Raw genomic sequence first — 25,641 nt, forward strand, 5'->3', positions numbered from 1 at the left:
ATACAACTTTATATTTAGGGATTCTCTCCAGTTCAGTTCAGTCACTCGATCATGTTCAGTCTTTTGCGACCCCACAGACTCTGGCATGCCACGCTTCCCTGTCCTTCACCAACTCCCAGAGCTTACTCAAATTCATGTCCATTGAGTCGGTGATGCCATCCAACCATTTTATCCTCTGCCGTCTCCTTCTCCTCCTGCCCTCGATCTTTCCCAGCATCAGTCTTTTCAAATGAGTCAGTTTTTCCCTTCAGGTGGCCAAAGTACTGGAGCTTCAGTTTCAGCATCAGTCCTTCCAATGAACACCCAGGATTGATCTCCTTTAGGATAGACTGGTTGGATCTCCTTGTAGTCCAAGGGACTTTCAAGTCTTCTTCAACACCGTAGTTCAAAAGCATCAATTCTTTTGGATCGAAGCCATTCTGACTGGCGTGAAATGGTACCTCATAGTGGTTTTGATTTGCATTTCTCTGATAATGAGTGATGTTGAGCATCTTTTCATGTGTTTGTTAGCCATCTGTATGTCTTCTTTGGAGAAATGTCTATTTAGTTCTTTGGCCCATTTTTTGACTGGGTCATTTATTTTTCTGGAATTGAGCTGTAGGAGTTGCTTGTGTATTTTTGAGATTAGTTGTTTGTCAGTTGCTTCATTTGCTATTATTTTCTCCCATTCTGAAGGCTGTCTTTTCACCTTGCTTATAGTTTCCTTTGTTGTGCAGAAGCTTTTAAGTTTAATTAGGTCCCATTTGTTTATTTTTGCTTTTATTTCCAATATTCTGGGAGGTGGGTCATAGAGGATCCTGCTGTGATGTATGTCAGAGAGTGTTTTGCCTATGTTCTCCTCTAGGAGTTTTATAGTTTCTGGTCTTATGTTTAGATCTTCAATCCATTTTGAGTTTATTTTTGTGTATGGTGTTAGAAAGTGCTCTAGTTTCATTCTTTTACAAGTGGTCTACAAGCAATAAATGCTAGAGAGGGTGTGGAGAAAAGGGAACCCTCTTACACTGTTGGTGGGAATGCAAACTAGTACAGCCACTATGGAGAACAGTGTGGAGATTCCTTAAAAAACTGGAAATAGAACTGCCTTATCATCCAGCAATCCCACTGCTGGGCATACACACTGAGGAAACCAGAAGGGAAAGAGACACGTGTACCCCAATGTTCATCGCAGCACTGTTTATAATAGCCAGGACATGGAAGCAACCTAGATGTCCATCAGCAGATGAATGGATAAGAAAGCAGTGGTACATATACACAATGGAGTATTACTCAGCCACTAAAAAGAATACATTTGAATCAGTTCTAATGAGGTGGATGAAACTGGAGCCTATTACACAGAGTGAAGTAAGCCAGAAAGAAAAACACCAATACAGTATACTAACGCAAATATATGGAATTTAGAAAGATGGTAACGACAACCCTGTATACGAGATAGCAAAAGATACACTGATGTATAGAACAGTCTTTTGGACTCTGTGGGAGAGGGAGAGGGTGGGATGATTTGGGAGAATGGCATTGAAATATGTATAATATCATATATGAAACCAGTCACCAGTCCAGGTTCGATGCACGATACTTGATGCTTGGGGCTGGTGCACTGGGACGACCCAGAGGGATGGTGTGGGGAGGAAGGAGGGAGGAGGGTTCAGGATGGGGAACACATGTATACCTGTGGCAGATTCATTTTGATATATGGCAAAACCAATACAATATTGTAAAGTTAAATAAAATAAAATTTTTTAAAAAAGCCTCAATTCTTGAGCACTCAGCTTTCTTTATAGTCCAAATCTCACATCCATGCATGACTACTGAAATAACTATAGCTAGATTAGATGTACCTTTGTTGGCAAAGTAATGTCTCTGCTTTTTAATATGCTGTCTAGGTTGGTCATAGCTTTTCTTCCAAGGAGCAAGTGTCTTAATTTCTAAGGGATTCTCTTAGGGGGTTGCAAAGGAGTCAGACATGACTGAGCAACTAATGCTTTAGCATGGGAAATGAACTTGAAAAGAACAAGGATAACCAGGATGGAGCAAGAAGTATGTGGGGAAAAAACTAGAAATAGCAGAGTACAAAACTGGTGAAGTCAAGAGAATTTTGACTTGGTGATTTCTGACATTTAATTCTCCCCCACCTGCTTTAACCACAAATGATATTCTGACAAGCCAAACAATTACAAAGATCCAAGATTCGCTTGCTAGGATAGGGTTTTTATCTCCTGAATTTTCTAAATGATTTCTTTTGCTTCTCCTTGCAAAAGTCTTCTTTAAAACAAAAGCAACCTTATAGTTTAAGATGAAATCCCTCAGTATTAAATCCTAATTTATTAGATGGTTATAAAATTGCAATACCATCAACTTGAGCAATAATGAATCTCCATGGTCTCTGATTTCACAAGGAACCTGACATATCATTGGAAAAAATGAAGAAGCATAATCAAATGTCATTGTTAATGATATTCAATTATTCCACTTGTGACCTGAGCTATTATAGCTATCTCCTTATAATTGCAACTCATCCATTGGGAAAGCCAACTTCAAACATTATCATAGCTTAAAGGTCACTTGGAAAGTATGCAATTATAACAAAGTTTTGTGATAGTTATGGAAATGAATTAGTTTTTTATACCTAGTCCCAGATGATATTTGTTCTTTAAAGAATAAATCATAGAATATGAGTTAAGTATATTTTATTCACAGTGCTTTTCATATCCCTCACACATTTTTGAAAAGAAAATCAAGAACAAATTTTCCTTATATAATTCTCTTTCCTGCCAACCATCTTTCTTTTCAAAACAGCTGCTGCCATCAGCGATTCTCTTTATCATGAGCTGTGCTTAGCCACTTAGTCGTGTCCAACTCTTTGCAACCCCATGGACTGTAACCCGCCAGGCTTCTCTGTCCATAGGGATTCTTCAGGCAAGAATACTGGAATGGGTTGCCATGACCTCCTCCAGGGATCCTCCCAACCCAAGGATTGAACCCAAGTCTCCCACATTGCAGGTGGATTCTTTACTGTCTGAGCCACCATGGACCTGCTATAATCTGTAGCAGTGACAGCAGCTCCCTTCCTCACTTCTTTCCCTGCCCCTCACCTTTCTCTGTCCTCTTGGACTTAGTGCTGCAATGCTCCCAGGCATCCTGTTTGCCCCCAACAGTAAAAGGGAAAAGAGCAGTGACTCAGAAAGCAGTACCCCATTCTTTACTAACCTAAACAAACAAACAAACAAAAACCATTTTCCTGGCCTTTCCTTAATATGCTGAATTCAAGATGGAAATATAAGAATAAACAAAACTTGAAAATATACTCCACTATCACATGTAGTGATAATCCACCCATGGCTCAGACAGTAAAGCATCTGCCTGCAATGCAGGAGACCCGGGTTCGATCCCTGGCTTGAGAGGATCCCCTGGAGAAGGAAATGGCAACCCACTCCAGGACTCTTGCCTGGAGAATCCCATGGATGGAGAATCCTGGTGCAGGCTACAGTCCATGGGGTCGCCAAGAGTCGGACACGACTGAGAGACTTCACTTTCACTATCACATTTAGAGCTCCACAGTAACCACCATTTCTTATGAACTTTCTGTGTGTCAAGCACTGTGTTAGGTGCCTTTCACACACTTAATTTATCTGTTTCTTTCTTTCTCTACATTTTATTTTCTTCACTGAAAGTTAGCTTACATTGAGCAATTGGTAAGAAAGACAAATATTAGGCTGCTGCTGCTGCTGCTAAGTCACTTCAGTCGTGTCCAACTCTGTGCGACCCCATAGATAGCAGCCCACCAGGCTCCCCCATCCCTGGGATTCTCCAGGCAAGAATTCTGGAGTGGGTTGCCATTTCTTCCTCCAATGCATGAAAGTGAAAAGTGAAAAGTGAAAGTACAGTCGCTCAGTCGTGTCCGACTCTTTACGACCCCATGGATTGCAGCCACCAGGCTCCTCCATCCATGAGATTTTCCAGGCAAGAGTACTGGAGTGGGGTGCCATTGCCTTCTCCGAAATATTAGGCTCCCTATATCCAAACTACTTCTCCTACAACAACAGCATGACTCCAGGTGACTGATACTTACACACTGGGATGAGAATTCAGAAGTAGGGAAGGGGTGGGAATATAAGGATCAGAGAGTACCTGGGAGTCCCTGAATCTCCCCTGGGTCTCAAATTATTCCTATTCTGAGTCCCAGAATAGAAAGAAGAATAACTCTTGTCTTGGTGATGAGGCTAAAATTAGACTAAACCAAACTGCCCATCAGGCTTTCCAAGTGGCCCTGGGAAGTGGTATCAAACTGCCTGCCAATGCAGGAGACGCAGGAGACAAGTTTCACCTCTGGTTCGGGAAGATCCCCAAGAGGAGAGCATGGCAATCGACTCCAGTATTTCTGCCTGGAGAATCCCATGGACAGAGGAGCCTGGTGGGCTATAGTCCATGGGGCTGCATAGAGTCAGACACAACTGAAGCAACTTAGCACACATGCATGAAAACTGCCCATCAATGAAGGAAGGAGAAGAGATGAGGATAGAGCAGCCGTGAGTTATGTAGCCCAAATATAGATTAGAAGAAGCGAACTCAAGATCGTGGAGGAGTGAGAGCAGGCTGGAGTGGTCAGACTTGCCCTGAGTAGAATGCCAAAGCCTGCTGCAGCTTCAGCCAATCTGACCGTTTTCCTCAATGAGTGAACTGAACTGAGCAATTCTTTTACTGTGCAGACAATGAAAAAATAACTTTCAGAATGATAAAGAAATGTTGGCACATCAGTTTCCAGGAAAAAAAAAAAGCACTGACTCTTATTTTAATTCTTTCTTTGAGAAAAAGTAATATGTAACAATAATAAACCTTAAAAATATAAAACTGATGAAAAAAGTAAACATGTATACCTTTTGGTACATTCAAAACAATCCTATATGCTCTTTACAAATGCATATTTGTCTTTATAAAAGTATTAACATAGACTGGAGCTACATTTTTTTCCCTCCAACATAACTTTCTTATAGACAATGTTTGTGTAGCAAAATAACTGTTCAAGTTTAGCCAACTAAGATGCTGGGACTGCAGCTGAGGAGTGAAAGTGAAGGGGAAAGGGGGACAGGGGAGGGCAGAGAGGAGGGGGAGGAGTAATTCACCAGTCAAGTTGGTCATCAGATATTATTTAGAAAAAAAATCTATAGATAAAAACTTTTCCAAAGACTTCACCAGAAAATTACTAGAGCTAATCAATGACTATAGTAAAGTTGCAGGATATAAAATCAACACACAGAAATCCCTTGCATTCCTATACACTAATAATGAGAAAACAGAAAGAGAAATTAAGGAAACAATTCCATTCACCATTGCAATGGAAAGAATAAAATACTTAGGAATATATCTACCTAAAGAAACTAAAGACCTATATATAGAAAACTATAAAACACTGGTGAAAGAAATAAAAGAGGACACTAATAGATGGAGAAATATACCATGTTCATGGATTGGAAGAATCAATATAGTGAAAATGAGTATACTACCCAAAGCAATTTATAGATTCAGTGCAATCCCTATCAAGCTACCAACGGTATTCTTCACAGAGCTAGAACAAATAATTTCACAATTTGTATGGATATACAAAAAAACCTCAAATAGCCAAAGCAATCTTGAGAAAGAAGAATGGAACTGAAGGAATCAACCTACCTGACTTCAGGCTCTACTACAAAGCCACAGTTATCAAGACAGTATGGTACTGGCACAAAGACAGAAATATAGATCAATGGAACAAAATAGAAAGCCCAGAGATAAATCCACCCACATATGGACACCTTATCTTTGACAAAGGAGGCAAGAATATACAATGGATTAAAGACAATCTCTTTAACAAGTGGTGCTGGGAAATCTGGTCAAGCACTTGTAAAAGAATGAAACTAGAACACTTTCTAACACCATACACAAAAATAAACTCAAAGTGGATTAAAGATCTCAACATAAGACCAGAAACTATAAAACTCCTAGAGGAGAACATAGGCAAAACACTCTCTGACATACATCACAGCAGGATCCTCTATGACCCACCTCCCAGAATATTGGAAATAAAGGCAAAAATGAACAAATGGGACCTAATTAACCTAAAAAGCTTCTGCACATCAAAGGAAACTATTAGCAAGGTGAAAAGACAGCCTTCAGAATGGGAGAAAATAATAGCAAATGAAGCAACTGACAAACAACTAATCTCAAAAATATACAAGCAAGTCCTACAGCTCAACTCCAGAAAAATAAATGACCCAATCAAAAAACGGGCCAAAGAACTAAATAGACATTTCTCCAAAGAAGACATACAGATGCCTAACAAACACATGAAAAGATGCTCCACATCACTCATTATCAGAGAAATGCAAATCAAAACCACTATGAGGTACCATCTCACACCAGTCAGAATGGCTGCGATCCAAAAATCTACAAATAATAAATGCTGGAGAGGGTGTGGAGAAAAGGGAACCCTCTTACACTGTTGGTGGGAATGCAAACTAGTACAGCCACTATGGAGAACAGTGTGGAGATTCCTTAAAAAACTGGAAATAGAACTGCCTTATCATCCAGCAATCCCACTGCTGGGCATACACACTGAGGAAACCAGAAGGGAAAGAGACACGTGTACCCCAATGTTCATCGCAGCACTGTTTATAATAGCCAGGACATGGAAGCAACCTAGATGTCCATCAGCAGATGAATGGATAAGAAAGCAGTGGTACATATACACAATGGAGTATTACTCAGCCACTAAAAAGAATACATTTGAATCAGTTCTAATGAGGTGGATGAAACTGGAGCCTATTATACAGAGTGAAGTAAGCCAGAAGGAAAAACACCATTACAGTATACTAACGCATATATATGGAATTTAGAAAGATGGTAACAATAACCCTGTGTACGAGACAGCAAAAGAGACACTGATGTACAGAACAATCTTATGGACTCTGTGGGAGAGGGAGACGGTGGGAAGATTTGGGAGAATGGCATTGAAACATGTAAAATATCATGTATGAAACGAGATGCCAGTCCAGGTTCGATGCACGATACTGGATGCTTGGGGCTAGAGCACTGGGAAGACCCAGAGGGATGGTATGGGGAGGGAGGAGGGAGGAGGGTTCAGGATGGGAAACACATGTATACCTGTGGCAGATTCATTTTGATATTTGGCAAAACTAATACAATTATGTAAAGTTTAAAAATAAAATAAAATTTAAAAAAAAACACTTTTCCTTTTATATTTTTGTATTATTTATGTTCCGTTATGTTTTATTATTACATTTTTATCCTTTTCTTTTTCCAGTTCTATTTTTGCTTAATCCCCATCTATAAATAAATATAGTATTATGCTCATTACAAGATTAGGGAAAAATAAGCCCAGCTTATAGGAAAAAGTGATAGCCTTTAATTTTTTAACCTCTTTCTCACAGTTCAGCAAAATCAGACAAACCAACACTGTCCTATTTCACATGATTTTAATTTTACAATGAAAAGTAGCAGGTAACTGGGACATAAATCAGCTTTGACATTTTTTACCTATTACCTACTGAAGTAAAAAATGGTCACCCACTCCAGTATTCTTCCCTGAAAAATCCCATGGACAGAGGAGCCTGGTGGGCTACGGTCCATGGAGTCACAAAGAGCTGGACACGTCTGAGTGACTAAACATGCACAAACCTATTAACTATAACTAAAATTCTTAAGCCTAACTAAAAGCAGCATTATTGAATAGTTGGTGAGTCAAACATTACCTTTTTTGTAACATAAAATATGCACAGAACATTCTTATGCACAGATTACTGTAAAGAAATGAGAACAGCACTTGATATCCTTGACAGGCCAGTTCAGTTCAGTCACTCAGTCATGTCTGACTCTGTGACCCCATGGACTGCAGCATGCCAGGCTTCCCTGTCCATCACCAACTCCCAGAGCTTGCTCGAACTCATGTCCATCGAGTCGGTGATGCCATCCAACCATCTCATTCTCTGCCATCCCCTTCTCCTCCTGCCTTCAATCTTTTCCAGCATCAGGGTCTTTTCAAATGAGTCAGTTCTTTGCATCAGGTGGCCAAAATATTGGAGTTTGAGCTTCAGCATCAGTCCTTCCAATGAATATTCCAGGATTGATTTCCTTTAGGATTGACAGTTTTGATCTCCATTCAGTCCAAGGGACTCTAAACAGTCTTTTCCAGCACTGCACTTCAAAAGTATCAATTCTTCGGTGCTCGGCTTTCTTTACAGTCCAACTCTCAAATCCATACATGACTACTGGAAAAACCGTAGATTTGACTAGATGGATCTTTCTTGGCAAAGTAATGTCTCTGCTTTTCAATATGCTGTCTAGGTTGGTCATAGCTTTTCTTCCAAGGAGCAAGCATCTTTTAATTTCATGGGTGCAGTCACCATCTGCAACAATTTTGGAGCCCCCAAAATAGTCTCTCACTGTTTCTATTATTTCCCCATCTATTTGCCATGAAGCGATGGGACTGGATGCCATAATCTTAGTTTTCTGAATGTTGAATTTTAAACCAACTTTTTTCACTCTCCTCTTTCACTTTCATTAAGAGCTCTTTAGTTCTTCCTCACTTCCTACCGTAAGGGTGGTGTCATCTGCCTATCTGAGGTTATTGATATTTCCCCTGCCAATCTTGATTTCTGCTTGTGCTTCATGCAGCCCAGCATTTCTCATGATGTACTCTGCATATAAGTTCAATAAGCAGGGTGATAGTATACAGCCTTGACGTATGCCTTTCCCTATTTGGAACCAGTCTGTTATTCCATGTCCAGTTCTAACTGTTGCTTCCTAACCTGCATACAGATTTCTCAGGAGGCAGGTCAGGTGGTCTGGTATTCCCATCTCTTTCAGAATTTTCCAGTTTATTGTGATCCACACAGCCAAAGGCTTTGGCATAGTCAATAAAGCAGAAGTAGATTTTTTTTGGAACTCTCTTGCTTTTTTGATGATCCAACAGATGTTGGCAATTTGATCTCTGGTTTCTCTGCCTTTTCTAAATCCAGCTTGAAGAACATCTGGAAGTTCTTAGTTCACATACTGTTGAAGACTAGCTTGGAAGATTTTGAGCATGACCTTTCCAGTATGTGAAATGAGTGCAATTGTGTGGTAGTTTGAGCATTCTTTGGCATTGCCTTTCTTTGCGATTGGAATGAAAACTGACCTTTTCCAGTCTTGTGGCCACTGCTGAGTTTTCTAAATTTGCTGGCATACTGAGTGCAGCACTTTCATAGCATCATCTTTCAGAATTTGAAATAGCTCAACTGGAATTCCATCACCTCCACTAGCTTTGTTCATAGTGATGCTTCCTAAGGCCCACTTGACTTCACATTCCAGGATGGCTGGCTCTAGGTGAGTGATCACAACATTGTGGTTATCTAGGTCTCTAGGTCTTGAAGATCTTTTTTGCATAGTTCTTCTGTATATTGTTGCCACCTCTTCTTAGTATCTTTTGCTTCTGTTAGGTCCATACCATTTCTGGACAGGCCAAGGCTCTAACACACAAATAAAGAATCTTTCTGGACTATTTCAAAAGAGATGGTTTTGGTCTTAATGTGGTGGGATAGGGTGAATTCCCAATTTCACTGGACAAGTTAAAACATTCAGATTAGATTGCATATGTGGACGTAACCTGATCCAAGACCAATTCTGTGATGGAGCAGAAGTTTCTACGTTAAATCATTCTGCCATGTCCTCGTCCTTCTCAGAGCCTCCCTCTGTGTCTTCATGATTCATCCACAAAAGTACAATGACTACATAACTGAGGGCAGCCATTAACGTGAACTATTTCAGAGAACTATGCCTTGAGGAAAGAACTGTTTGCATTAGACACGGTCTTATACTCAGTTCTCTCCCTCCATCACAAAGGGAAGATGGATATTCTCTCGTCAGATGAACAGTTTATGAGGTTTTGTACTCTGTAAAAAGACATCTTCAAGGCCTTATGTACAGACAACATAAAACCTTGAGATATTTTATGTTGTAACATATATATTTAATGTGATAATAAAAAAGCTTATTTGTTTCAAAGTCTCTTTTACCCTTGCTTATACAACTGAACAGCTTGATGCTATTGGCTAAATTTTCAAAACTTTCATTATTCATGGCTGCAATGGGAACATGCTCAACTTCCATAGACATATAAATCAGATTCTAGCAGCAAATGACACATTCAGGATGAGTAATACAGCATCCATATGGAAGCACAGTGTCAGAGATTGAAGGAGGTGTTTTTAAATCCCAGCAGGTTTATGCAGTTACAATTGTTTCTACAGTGAAATATTATTCTTATTTTTTTAATTCCAAAAATGGTTAAATAAGTCAAAAATTATTTAGCACACTTGACACAACTACATAAAAAAGCATGAGACCCTTTTAATAAAAGACAGAAATAGTCTTTAATGCGAGTAAAGAGAATTAATAGACAGTTTAAAAATCATATCTCCAAATGAAAATTCACTTGAATGACACCAAATAGCATTTTACTATACATCCATAGGGGCTACTTAAAGACTTGCAAGTTCATCGTCATGATATCTGTTACTGCCAGCAGAGTTATTAGGCAGCAGAAACTACTGCAGTAAATAATACTCTAGGGTCAGTGTGAGGAAGTTCTAGAGAAAGGAAAGCCATTGATGAATTTTACTGGATCCTAAAGATTGAAATATAAAGAGTGGGTTGAATATCATGTGCACATTACTAGACAACCAAAGAATAACAATGAAGTGAACTTACACATCAATCTTGCTTATATTTATCGTAAAAGAATCTCAAATGATGTCTAAAAATAAGTATTTCTAGGTTATAATGTTAGGTGGATCACTGAAGACGTACTAAACTATTGGAGAAGAGGCTCAAGTACTGTTTATCAGGGAAAACATTGCTCCAGATATAGTTGAGAAACTGGCTCACTCAAAATATTTACCCACCTTGATCCTAAGTTGTGTCCATATCCAAAAAGATGAGGATTTGAATCAAACTTGGTAATTACTAATCTAATTCACATAGCAATTGAAATTTATGACTCAAATCCTTAGGCTAATTTTTACTCTATTAATCACATGAGGATAGCAAATATAGTTCCCATTTTACTAAGGGAAATACAACTTCATTTTGATGTATGTTCTTGACCTAGTCCTTTTATACAAGTAATACAAATAACTCAGCTTTTTATTGATGTTCTGTGAACACTTTCTAAAAGCAGTTTAATTTATATCTAATTGAATGTGACAATAGTGTCTGCTGGTATTGTTCCAACTTTGATGTATTAAATTAAATTCATTTTTGACATTTTGTAGACAAGCATTAATTTCATCAGAGTATAAGAACTTTCAAATTGACAGAAACTTTATACTAACTACCCATTTGTGATAAATTTTAGGTGGTCAATGTCTTTTGTGGTCTAACACTATTGCATATTGCAGGATAATGGATACAGCTATTTTGCTTTAGAAAATATCCTCTGGATCCTAAAGATTGAAATATAAAGAGTGGGTTGAATATCATGTGCACATTACTAGACAACCAAAGAATAACAATGAAATGAACTTACACATCAATCTAAGTTGAGCATCACTTTTTCCACTTACTAAGGATCTCTAACTATATTTTTTATTTATATTTTCTCTGATAGTCAAAAGGCATTGTAGGAAATAATTTCAGTCATTGTTTCTTGTATCTTCCTTTTAAATGCCATTGTTTGAGAATGACCCTAAAAAGTAATTTCAGAAAATAAATGAAAAGAAATATTTAATTATGTTGTTCATTAGAGGAGAAGAGAAAGGATGTTATCAATTTTCTCACATTGTAGGGTAACTTGTATTGAGGAGACACAGGGCTCCTCCATCCTCTAAAGGTATTTTCTCATTGTCATGAGTGAATAAGCACCGTGGCCAAACCAAGAAAATCACAGATATTTGCCCTGAAGATCCCTGTAGAAGGTGGTATTATTTTAGGTGCCCTGTAAATGTCTCCTGAGAAAGTGACGATCATCCTAAAAGACAAGGCAAGGATAATGAAAAATATGCTATTTCAAACATATGCTATGAACCTCTTCATTTTTAGAGATTTTGATCTATCACACCCAGATGTGAACAATACATATTTGTTCAAGGTGGTTGTGACACGAAGGTCCTTAGCTGTTGCAGCTGGTTTCTTAAATGCATATTTCAACACTTAAGACTTCAGAAAGCATTCCATTCTGTTAGATATTTGCTTACCTATTCCACAAGCAAATATTAAGTAACACTTCAGTAGGGAGAGCGATCAGAATTTAGTGTGGAAAAGCATATACAAATACATTATCACAAAGTGATAAAAGTCTACATTCTAACTCTATGGGAATCCAAAAAAAAGTGTTTAAATTTCAAGGAAACAGTTGCATTTAAGCTGTGTCTCTAAAGATAAGTAAGGGACTTCCCTATAGCTCAGATAGTAAAGAATCTGCCTTCAGTGCAGGAGACCTGGGCTCAATCCCTGGGTCAGGAAAATCCCCTGGAGAAGGAAATGGCAACCCACTCCAGTACTCTTGCCTGGAGAATTCCATGGACAGAAGATCCTGGTGGACTACAGTCCATGGGATCACAGAGTCAGACACGACTAAGTGACTAACACACAAAGATAAGCAAAGGTTCCCTGGACAGAAAAGACAATGGCACAGAAGAGGACAGAGAGGGGAAGACAAAGAACATTTTAGGTGGAGGAAAAATAATTTTAGATGTATAGAGAGAGGAAGAACATAAGGCAGCAGCTCTCTGCAAGAAGTCTGGTGTTCACTGGAAGAGAAAGAACATGTATGGGAAAGACAGCTCTTCTTTGGAAAGATGAGTGCAGATTGGATATCTCTATCTGGTTCATTTTCCTGAAATGTAATGGAAACCACTGACGAGAAACAAGTAAAACCAGGAAAGGTAGAAATGGTGCCAACATTCATTCAGAAGTGAAGGCTCCAGAGCTATTCATTAAATTGTAAAAGTGATGCTGAAGCTCTAGGATGGGACCCCCTCTGCCAGGTGAGGGAGTGGAACTCTGCTTCATGGCATTTAACACTCTTTCTGGAGGAAGAGCAGCACCTGAGTATTCTGAGAATGCTGAGTTCTCTCCCTTGCCATTTCCTTTCATGATAGGAAACTGGAGAGAATGAAATATCACCCCACTTGAGAGAAAGAAAAAATAAAGAACTGCTTTCAAGGTGTTCTAGGAAGAAGATCAAGTTACCTGTATCATATTAGATTAAAAAAGACTGTCTAGTCAGAACCACCCTAGCTTGAGTAAGGTAAAATGAAATGCCATGGATATTACACAAACATATTTTAGCAAAGAACATGCATGCAAAAGCCAAGAAAAGAAACCAAGATATAAGAAAAACATAATTTAAACAACAGAGGAAAGCAATACAATACAATTAATTGCTTCATGTCATAAAAACAATTTAAGGAAATAAATTTTTAACAGAGTCCAAAGACTAGTTGATAAAAGAGTGAAATGAGATACTTTAACTTGAAACAAGGAACAGAATAGACACAGCTAAAAGTCATATTAGTTAACACAGAAAAGGGATAAGATCATCACAAGGAAGTTTTGGCCTTCAAAACTAAAAGCCAAAGTAAAACTATTAGGCAAAAGCTAATAGAAATAGAATACAAAAATTACCCAACACAAGGGTAATGTGTTGAAATATGGGGTTGGCCAAAAAGTTCGTTCAATTTTTTCCATAACATCTTATAAAAAAAACCCAAATGAATTTTTTGGTCAACCCAACAGAATTCAGTGAATGAAACAGAAGATTCATAAAGGTAAAATAAAAGAAAATTTTTGGAAAATGGAGAAACAACTGAGCATGTAGATCAAAAACAGCACACTGGTACCTATACACAATGGAGTATTACTCAGCCATTAAAAAGAATACATTTGAATCAGTTCTAATGAGGTGGATGAAACTGGAGCCTATTATACAGAGTGAAGTAAGCCAGAAAGAAAAACACCAATACAGTATACTAACGCATATATATGGAATTTAGAAAGATGGTAACAATAACCCTGTGTACGAGACAGCAAAAGAGACACTGATGTATAGAACAGTCTTATGGACTCTGTGGGAGAGGGGGAGGGTGGGGAGATTTTGGAGAATGGCATTGAAACATGTATAATATCATGTATGAAATGAGTCACCAGTCCAGGTTCGATGCACGATACTGGATGCTTGGGGCTGGTGCACTGGGATGACCCAGAGGGATGGTATGGGGAGGGAGGACGGAGGAAGGTTCAGGATGGGGAACACGTGTATACCTGTGGCAGATTCATTTCAATATTTGGCAAAACTAATACAATATTGTAAAGTTTAAAAATAAAATAAAATTAAAAAATTTTTTAAAAACCCAGCATACTGTGCTCTAGGAAATTTTGAAACAAAACACTCAAGTCTAAAACAAATCCAGTTTTTTTAACTTAAAAAAAAAAAAAAAACTTTAGAATCAGGCAAACAAAAACCAAGTAGGGGAGGGGTATGGACCGTCTTCACAAGGTAAAAGATGGCAGGTTGCGTCCGTAACATCAGATGCTGGGAGATAAGGAAGCACTGTGTTTAAGCTCAGTAAGAAAGTGCATCCCAAAACATAACTCAAACAATACAGAAGCCATGGGCATTTCTTAGAAAGTTTGCCTAACGATAAAATTCAACAAATAAAGATCTTCAGAATAAAGTGTTTGTGATAAAGAGACTGGTAGTGAGATTGAATCAATTTAAATATAAAACCAATGATAAGTAACCGTGGAAGTTGTAATTATTATATCCATTCAATGCAAAAACCACAATATAACTAATAAAACTCAGGAGAGAGGCGAAATAGTGTACAAATTATAACAGTGCTAATTTTTTCATCTTTCAAAGCAGGAAATCCAAACAGTTTTTTTTTTTAATGGTTTCAACCACTCAGTGCTTTGAAAACTCCCTTTTTCCATCCTTAAAGAGATTACTTAAGAAATAAAGTCTTTATGTTAAAGAAATATTTATTTGAATTTCAAAAATTAATTTTACTCATGTATTTTTATACTTTTTAATTCAAGCAAAATTAACAATACCAATCATTTGGAAAATACCATCAATAATATGACTTTATTTTTATTAAAGTCTTTCTATCTTCTATCCACATGGAAGATATTTAGAATAAGATTTACTTAATGAGAATTTCTAGGAGATGTGATGGGAGGGAAAGGGCTGTACTTTCCAGCATTGATTTGATAACTTATGGTTATCATTTTTATAAAAATAAAAACCAATATGTCAAGATGCTGCTGCTGCTGCTGCTGCTGCTGCTGCTGCTAAGTCGCTTCAGTAGTGTCCGACTCTGTGCGACCCCACAGACAGCAGCCCACTATGCTCCTCTGTCCCTGGGATTCTCCAGGAAAGAATACTGGAGAGGGTTGCCATTTCCTTCTCCAATGCATGAAAGTGAAAAGTGAAAGTGAAGTCGCTCAGTCGTGCCCGACTCTTCGCGACCCCATGGACTGCAGCCCACGAGGCTTCTCCGTCCATGGGATTTTCAAGATGCTAGCAGTGGCTAATTCTGGATCCCAGGGTTATGGATTTATTCATTCATGTATTTAAACACCTTTATTAAGCATTATTATGTATAATGCACTGTCCAAGGTGCTGAAAATACAACAGCCAAGAAAACAAATTCCCTTTCTTCAAGGAGCTTTAAGGAAGGGAGAACAGACAAAGACCACATCGAAAGTAAACGTGTACTATGTTAGGAAGTGAGAAGATGAACTATGGAGAAAAAAGTGTCCAAGAGCCCCAGATTGCTAGGGCCAGTCCTAGTTTACGACTCTTGTTTCAACTTCCTAACTGACTGGGGTTCCTTTTCAATCTCAAAAGCATCCTGTTTTGGATGACAAATCAGATGTTTACTCCAGGTGAGGGTGAGATGAAATGCTCTAGAATCAAAGAGTGGTAGAAACGTCCTCATGATAAGGTAATATTTGAGCAGAGACTTGAAGAAGGGAAGGAGCAAGTCATGGTGATATCTAGGGAAGGAGTACTCCAGGCAAAAGAAGCAGCAACGACAAAGACCTTAAATGAGGATATGTTTGACATCTTCCAATACCACAGGGAAAACCCAGGGGGAGGGAGGTAGCAGGTGAGGTCAGAGGGGTTGGGCAAAGAGTCGAGAGACAGTGGAACAGTAATAAAAAGCCTTTTAGGGCTCTCTTGTAAGCATATTGGGTTTTACCTTGAATGAGACAAAATGCTAAGAGAGGATTTGAGCAAGGAACAATTTGACCTGACTCATATTTTTAAATAATCTGGCTGCTGGATCATAGGGAGGCAAGGATAAAAACAGAATAAGTAGGCTATTGGAATACTCCAGGTGAAGAACTGAAGGTGGTTGTGGTGAAGGCAGTAAGAATGAGAACAAAACAGGAAGGATGATTGCTATTGTTCTTCCTTGTACTTTCCTGTATCTTTTAAATTTAATAAAATTAACATTTTAAAAGAGTCACGGTAAAAGCTTCAAGAGACATTTAGTAGAATCTAACAGAAGTTAATGACCATTTGAAGGAGGTGAAAGAGGGACCATCCTTTAAGATTATCAAGTTTTTGGCTTCAGCAGCAGGAATCATCAGAGAAGGCAATGGCACCACACTCCAGTACTCTTGCCTGGAGAATCCCATGGATGGAGGAGCCTGGTGGGCTGCAGTCCATGGGGTCGTGAAGAGTCGGACACGACTGAGCGACTTCACTTTCACTTTTCACTTTCATGCATTGGAGAAGGAAATGGCAACCCACTCCAGTGTTCTTGCCTGGAGAATCCCAGGGATGGGGGAGCCTGGTGGGCTGCCGTCTATGGGGTCACACAGAGTCGGACACGACTGAAGCAACTTAGCAGCAGCAGCAGCAGCAGGAATCATGCCACTGTTAACCAAAACAGGGGATGCAGAAGATGAAACAAGCATGTGGTCATCAGAATACTGAATTCAAGGGCCCACAAAACAGAGCTAACCAGGCCTTAGCCAAGCAGCAATCATACACAGGAGTTTAAGAAAGTCCTCTGGATCTGGGGAAAAGAGTTAAGGAGTCATCAACACAGAAGATATCGTTGAAGTTATGTGGGCATGACTGAAAGAGAATGTGAACACAGGGGAAAGAGAATGATGCCATGGAAGAAGAGAAGTCTGTATACTGGACAAGAACAAGATGAACTGTGAGCAGGTGCAGAAGTAAATGATGTTTTTGAAGGCCAAGTAATAAAGACTCTCCAGAGTGCCAGACTTCACATGTCAACTTATCTGACGGAATATAATCCAGCCCAGAGAAAGAGGTTTGCAAGCATTTAAGCCCCTATTTAAAAATGGAACTTTGTTGCTGCAAGTTCTTTTTCACCGTAAACTTGATAAAGAGATAAAATATGACTGTGCCCGTGATGCTACTTTAGTATTTATTTTATAATTTCTACAATCTTTTGTCTTATTTTAAGTGATCCTTTATAAAAGGCTTTTTGAACACTGTAGACTATATAAGCTATAATGCCTGCTTCAAAATATAATCTTCATTTATAGCCTATTAACCATCTCAGTCTTCCTTAATAATATTCTTGCCTTAAACAGTGTTATCCTGAACTAATATGATTCAGATCTGGTAAGACTACAGATGTTCCTCCTGCAACTCTGAATGGAGAAACAAAAGACTATAAAATCTTACTTGGGTTTTATCTATTCCACTGCAATACAAGGACAAGTTCATATATTGCTGTTTTTATTTGTCATGCTTAACACTAAGGCTATCAGATATTTTTTTGACTGAAATTTTCCTTTATTTTGACTTTAATAGCTACTTAAAACCCAGTTTTTTTCTCAGTCAATCTGTGATTGGTGGGGCATGGCAAGGAAAAAGGATACACTGGCAAAGAGCCTCCTGTCTTTCACTCATAAAACATACTTATGATGAAAAAAGGTGATAAAATAGAAAAGTATGAGCTCTTCTCACTGATGTTATTCCATCCACACATCTGCAAAGCCTCAGCTCTCAGCTATTCACCCTCGGGAAGAAATCGACAAGGCAAATTTCTCATTTTCCTAATTTCAAGGTGACTGAAGCCCCTAGAGTCTCCTATTACTGCTGTTCATGGACATTTAGGATTTACACTCTTTGGGAAATAGACAATTCATACATTTTAACACTCAAATCAACCTTGAGTGCCCTTCTATCCTTCTTCAAGTAATAAAGACACGATGATCAATTTTGCACATTTTCTCACTGGCATCTTACATGGTCTGTGAAAGTTTAATAGGGTTCTATTTCTGAAAATTATGCTATGTTGCTTTAGCTATTCTGATACCCAAGGAATTGGAAAGGTGAATCATTCATTCTGTTGCTTAGGGAGATATTTCCAGAGAAAAAGAAGCTGAACTCCCTTCCAAATCTAAAACTTTCTTTCTAAATGTCCTTTATTGAACATATCATTGCTTACCAGGTACCCCTAAATCATCCCTTCTCTTCCTAGAGGACAATTTCAAACTAGTAAATCTGTAAGTGAGCATCCTTTGTATGAAGACATTTTTCTCCTAGCAGGTTTATCTCTTTATCAAGTGATATTCTCTGCACTTGGTCACAGTGTTGATTTTCCCACCTCTGAAACCATTCCTACCAATTGACCAATGGATGGACTTTTGTGTACACCCACTTTCTTCAGCCAGAAAAAATACATATGTGTACTGCATAAAACAGCATTGCAATGAAATTGAACGCATGTACTGGCTCGGCAGTAGATCTGCAGACGATCAGTATTACCTGAGAACTTCTGAAAAGCTATAAATTCTCACCTCCTTCCCAGATCTAGTGAATCAGAATATCTCAAGGAAGGGCCCAGTTAGCAAAGGCTTAACAAGCCCTCCAGATAATTCTGATGAAGTTAAAGTTTGAGAAGCACTGAATATTAAAAACACCTGGGGCATTTGCTTTTTTTAATGAGAATGTGCAGAGGAGGTGAATGGGGCATATCAGGCTAATTAAATCAAAATCTCTGGAACTGGGAGCTGGGCATTCAAATGTTTTAAAAGCTCCCAGAGGTGTGTTCTAATGCACAACAGATTTGAGAGCCACTGCAGTAGAGACATCCTATCTTAAATGGTGAAAATCACTCTGACTTGCATAAAACAATTTACTGGTTTTGCAATCTACTAGTTATATTTATTTAGGTGCTTATTTTATCTTACCCAATTAGCTTGAGGTGAGAGTCCAAGTATTATTCATATTTCATCCCCTGAAGTGCTGAGCACACTCTCATGCAACTGAATTTAATGAGAACACAGTTCAATATCTACTTCACAAAGCACCATCCTGTCTGTGCCTCACAACACATCTCTGAAACAGGCAGGTCGTTCTCAGTTTTTTTCTTTTTTTAAATAGAGCTCACAGAGGGTAACTGACTTATTTTCTCACAGTTAATTACAGCAAAACCTAAACTCGCTACCCAGAGATCTTTTCACCTCCAAATGTTTCTCCTCTTCAACTTCTAACTGGTGTGCAGTTTCCCTACAGAGGGTCTTCTCACTTTCTGTTAAACGAGCCTCTTCTATCCCATCTCGCCACCATCACTTCTGGTCCAGTCTGTATGCTTTTCAAAGGCATCCTTTAACTTCAGAGAGTTATACCTCTCTTTATCCTGCAGAGACATGAGGCATCATTGATTTCAAGATGCTCAAATGCTGAGGCCGCACACGAAAACAATCTTCACCCAAAAAGTTCTGGAAAGGAGGGAAGTAGGTAATAACATATCTCTTAGCTCACTGGTCTTTACCATTGATAATTCTCAAAGGAAAGCAAATCATCAAGTGGATATGACAGTACACATTTTTTTCTAATAGATTTGCTATTGTTTTCATTATAGCCTTCAGATGGCTCAACACCTATGTCATGAAAGCGTGAACCCAATGAATCGTAGCACAAATAGCATGCAAATTCATCCATATGCCAACCATGTACCATCTGTAAGAAAGGCCTATAAATAATCCTTCTTTTCTTTCCAAATCCAAACGATTATATTGTAAACAAGGCATATTTACAGATGGATCACCATACACACTCTCTTTAGACACTTCTGAGTGTTATTTCCTTTTTCCTAGAGTATAAATGTTGAATAGTTGGTCTGCATTCTTCAGAGCGTGGGTGGGCTATGTGAAATGCTTCAGGTTTTGATCATAACTATATTCAGGCTGCAGCTTCTGCCCTGAGAAAGAATCAACATCTGTCTTGACTATCAGCTGTGCTAAGGAAGTCACTCTTAAGGCATATTTCACTCCCACAGGCTGAACAATCCCAAAGATTCTGCAAGTTTTATTTATTGCACTCTCATAATAAATTTAAACCTTGATCATCTGGGTAGGAAAGAAGGATAAAGAAACAGGATTATCTATTCATAGTCACAGCCTCGATTTAGATGAGGAGGTCACATCACTATTCATGAGGGGAGGAGCCCATGAACTTGCCAGTAAAGATGTGGCTGTGCCACACTATACCATGAAGACTGCTGGTGTCAGATCCCACTCTGACCCAGCACCTGGAAAGCCCCCCAAACCTTCTCCCTGATGGTTGGCAAATGGGGGAGAGCAGGCAAGCTGCTAAGTAAGCAGAAAAGGACCTGGCAATAAAAATTAGGTCAAGACCTGAAACAGAAAGCACAGAAATCTATCAGTTAAGGTCACTTCCACATAAGGTATACTGAGAAGAGAAGTGAATATGAACATTTTTCTTCTTCATAGTTAACATTTAGAGGTGACCAATACAAGGTGTAGAATCAACACCCTAAAATCTAATGGCAAGTCCATTAATTGGCGTGATTTTTGGTGACTTGCTTTTCTGTGCTTCAGTATCTTCATCTATGAAATGGGGATAATCATGGTTCATACCCCACAGGTACTACTCTTAAAGGGCTTAGAAAGATGCCTGGCACAGAGCACTCAGTGAATATTTGCTATTATTATTCTGTGATGTCACCTCTTAAACTAAAAAGAGTTTCAATATAAAAGATACAGGATAGAGATTATAAGCAATTCGTTTGGCTCTCTGTGGCTTTAAGCCTGTGGGCCTGGCTGTGGCAATGACAGTTTTCTCTCCAGTAAGTGGTAATTCTGGTCTCCTCACTTTTCATAACCATCTTCAGATATCTCCTGTTCTTTGTCTTCCCTATTCTTATACAACCTACAAGTTTATATAAGGTACAAAGACTTCCAAGTCTAAAATTTTCCAATTATATAAAAATCCTACCCTGTAGGATCATGCTAAAAAATGAACAGGTTTTGCTAATGTGGGTTATAAAATTTAACTTTCAAAACCATAGAAACTCAAGAGCTGCTCTGTCTGGAAAGACTGCAACCAAGGATGAGCTAATTTGACTCATTTATCATCTTGTAGAGCAAACATTCAAGCCAAAATAATATTTGCAGTGAAGAGAAGAACTATCTGTAGGTTCAGGGACAAGATTTAAATATTCAGGATACATATATGAATGTATTAATGACAAGCATCTTTTTGAACTCCACTGTTATTTATACCCCAATTTTTTTTCCTTTTCTGTAATGTTAATTTGCTCAGCAAGTGTTAAAAAATAAGGGTTAGTGTAAACGTAATATATGAATCTGACAACCAGTCACAGTCTAATCAACTCTCTTCAATATAACCAAAATCAATTATTTTTTAAAGCCAAGACTGGTCATGTTTTTCAGAATTGGTGCTAACTCTCCCATTTAAAAACCTCACAGTCCTGGGCATCACTTAAGCCTTTTCCAAAGTTCTCGTGTATTTACTTTAAAGTAAAGAAGGTCAGAACATTTATTAAGGCAACTTCTAGTTATCTTTTTCAGTGCTGAATTGATAATGAATCTAACTCAGAGACACAGAGAGGAAAACTATTAATATAGAGTGAATTTCAGACTGGATTTTATTTTTTAAATTATCTCAAAGAGCTCAGTAGAAAAAAAGAAAAAAGAAAAAGAGCTCAGTAGTACACTGGGTTTTGATAGGGCAATTTATGTGTGAGCTATTAGACTCCTAGTATAAACCCAACACATAAGACATCCGTTTTATGAAGAAAGAAAAGAGTGGTTATAAAGACTTAAGGTTATTTCTATTAATTTCTATCCTTTGAAATAACAAGTCAGAGTTCCTTTGCATAGCTAACCCACTAGACAAACAAATGCTGTTCTACAACAAGTAAATTCTATGTGTGCATATGAGAAGGTAAAAATGCCAATCTTCCCACCTTTGCTGAAGTGAAAGTCATGTCCAATTCTTTGCAACTCCATGAACTGTAACCCACCAGGCTCCTCTGTCCATGGAATTCTCCAGGCAAGAATACTGGAGTGGGTTGCCATTTCCTTCTCCAGGGGATTTTCCCAACCCAGGGATTGAAGCTGGGTCTCCTGCATTGCAGGCAGATTCTTTACCAACTGAGCCACCAGGAAACCCTATTGCAGAACTAAAGGACTATTCCATCTCTGTTAGAGATTTGCTCGAATAAGCAGATAATAACATAACAGAAAGCTCTCAAGAAAATGGGGTCTCACATAAGACCAACTCCACAAGTTACATTTTAAAATGTTTCATTACCTCTTATTGGTTCAAAAGCCTGCATGAAGTATAGCCTAGTGTTTGTGAGGGCAGAGTGTCATAAAAACTAGGTCATGGGTTCAATCCCTGTCCTGAGAATCTCTGCACTTTCAATATACAGTGGTGACAATTATACCTGTCTAACAAAAGACCCTTGGACTGCAAGGAGATCCAACCAGTCCATTCTGAAGGAGATCAACCCTGGGATTTCTTTGGAAGGAATGATGCTAAAGCTGAAACTCCAGTACTTTGGCTGCCTCATGCGAAGAGTTGACTCATTGGGAAAGACTCTGATGCTGGGAGGGATTGGGGGCAGGAGGAGAAGGGGACAACAGAGGATGAGATGGCTGGATGGCATCACTGACTCGATGGACATGAGTCTGAGTAAACTCTGGGAGTTGGTGATGGACAGGGAGGCCTGGCATGCTGTGACTCATGGGGTCACAAAGAGTCGGACACGACTGAGTGACTGAACTGAACTGAACTAAACAAAGATGCTGTAAAGATTACTTTGGATAACTCACGTAAAAAGCCCTACATATAATAGGTGTTCAAGTAAGGAGTATATATTATCATACTTCCTGTGCTTTTTTCCCTTTAAGTGAGGCTTTTTTCAATTAAATGTATTTACTGCTTAAATGAGATGAGTGTGTATAGTATTACATTAATCCCTAGGAGAGTTGAGTAAAATCAAAGTGAAGTTTATGTTAAGCAAATTGAATGAACATTGTTAGGTAGACGCTAAGACTGGTGGGAAAAATCACAGCATCTTAGGCTTACAACTGCCTCTATCCCATGAAGAAGCAGAGATGGTCAGAAAGCAATGAATGAGATTGGAAAGCAAGACTGAAGCAAGCCTTTAGGTAAACATTTCAGCTGTCTATGCACACCAAGCAAAATGAAAGATTAAAAAGAACAATTCAGATAATTCATGTCAACAAAAAAAGGGTTTCTCTTTCTTCAAATATCCAGATATTTTAGGAAGAAAGTCTATATCTTCAATTATTCAGCAATTGCTTCAGTTCCAAGTTCATATGTTGCATATATTCAATTCAGCCTGTTTCTGTGAGATACCACAAAGAACAAAATGGCTGCTTGGCTGTATTGTAGTCGTGAAAAATGCAATATAAAAAAGCAATCAAACCATCTGGTTAAAGGCAGATCAAGAGAGCACAAATCTAAGGTTATAGTGCACTTCTATGAGTCATCCAGGGCTCAAAGGGTATTACAGCTTTGGGAGTGTGTTCTCAGTTGCTCAGTCATATCTGATCTTTTCGACCCCATGGACTGTAGCCCGCCAGGCTCCTCTGTCCATGGGATTTTTCCCATGCAAGAATAATGGGGTGGGTTTCCATTTTCTCCTCAAGGAGAACTTCTCCATCCAGGGATCGAATCTGCATCCCCTGCATTGGCAGGCAGATTCTTTACCATTGAGCCACCTGGGAAGTCTTTACGATCAACTGAAAGAACATGAGTTGTTAAGGAAATACAGTTTCACTCTTTCCTTCTGCCAACTCACTATACAGAGCACTTTATCAGGGGGAGGCAGAAGATATAGACAAAATCCTAAGGCCTTCCCCATCAAAGTTTATTTATTCAAAGATCCTTTAAATAGAAAACAGAATGAAGAATTGAGGCTATTTTTCAACCAGCTAAAATCTAAAATTCCTGCCTTTCTCAAAAATGTCTAAGTATTTTAACTCTGAATTACAGAGATAACACAATTATAAATACTACACTTCACTTTTCATGTATAGATATACATACCTTAAGGATTCATTTGTGAACATAATGTATTCTGCTACCCATGCTCGTAAGCTAAACAACACATTGAACGGTGTTTAAGCTTTTTAAAGTCACTAGCGTGACAAAATGAATTTTATTCCAGTCAATAAAAATAAGATTTATTTTTCTAAATTCATGAATTCAAGCTAAGTTTATACAATTATTGAAGTTTCGTTTAAATTTCAGTTTTAAAAGCAGAATTAAATGTAGGTCAAGAGCTAAGAGAAATTCTTTTGGAAATACATTTTCTATATTCTCCTTTAATGTGTAGCTCTGGTGTGTCATTATCTTGGTTCAGACCTTAATTATTTTCTTATTTCAACAACTGTGATGGTCTTTTAATTGGCCCTAATGTCTCTAATCAGAGAAGGCAATGGCACCCCACTCCAGTACTCTTGCCTGGAAAATCCCATGGACAGAGGAGCCTGGAAGGCTGCAGTCTATGAGGTCGCTGAGGGTTGGACACAACTGAGCGACTTCACTTTCACTTTTCACTTTCATGCATTGGAGAAGGAAATGGCAACCCACTCCAGTGTTCTTGCCTTGAGAATCCCAGGGACAGGGGAGCCTGGTGGGCTGCCATCTATGGGGTCCCACAGAGTCGGACACAACTGAAGCGACTTAGCAGCAGCAGCAGCAATGTCTCTAATGGCTCAGATGGTTAAGAATATGCCTGCAATTCAGGAGACCTGGGTTCAATTCCAGGGTCAGGAAGATCCCCTGGAGAAGGGAATGGCTACCTACTCTAGTATTCTTGCCTGGAGAATTCCATGAACAGCAGGAGCCTGGCAAGCTACAGTCCATGGGGTCATAAAGAGTTGGACATGACAGCAACTAACACCTTCACTTTCTAATGTCTCTAAATTCATACTCTTCTAATCTACTTTTCATGCTGTCACCACATTTTTAAATGCAAACTTCAGTTTGGTCCAAACACCAAACTGAACCAAGTGTTCAGTTTGAACACTCTGGACCAAAGTGTTTCAATGACACTCCACCACCACTTCTCTCATTACTTACAAGATGAAGTCCCATTCCCACTGCATGTATGCAAATCCTTCAAGGCCTGGCCTCTGACCACTTCCTTGGGCTCATCTCCCACCACTTACCCATCATTACCTGTGACCTGCACTTCTCCAGGTGTAATGTGCATTTCCTATTCCTGTGCTTTTCTTGATGTTGCTTCCTTTGCCCACAGAGGGGTATAAACATTCTTGGGCGCTCCAAGCCCCAAAGGAGGCAGCACA

The sequence above is a fragment of the Bos mutus genome, chromosome 21, assembly GCF_027580195.1.
Source record: "Bos mutus isolate GX-2022 chromosome 21, NWIPB_WYAK_1.1, whole genome shotgun sequence".
In the NCBI taxonomy this organism is placed as follows: domain Eukaryota; kingdom Metazoa; phylum Chordata; class Mammalia; order Artiodactyla; family Bovidae; genus Bos; species Bos mutus.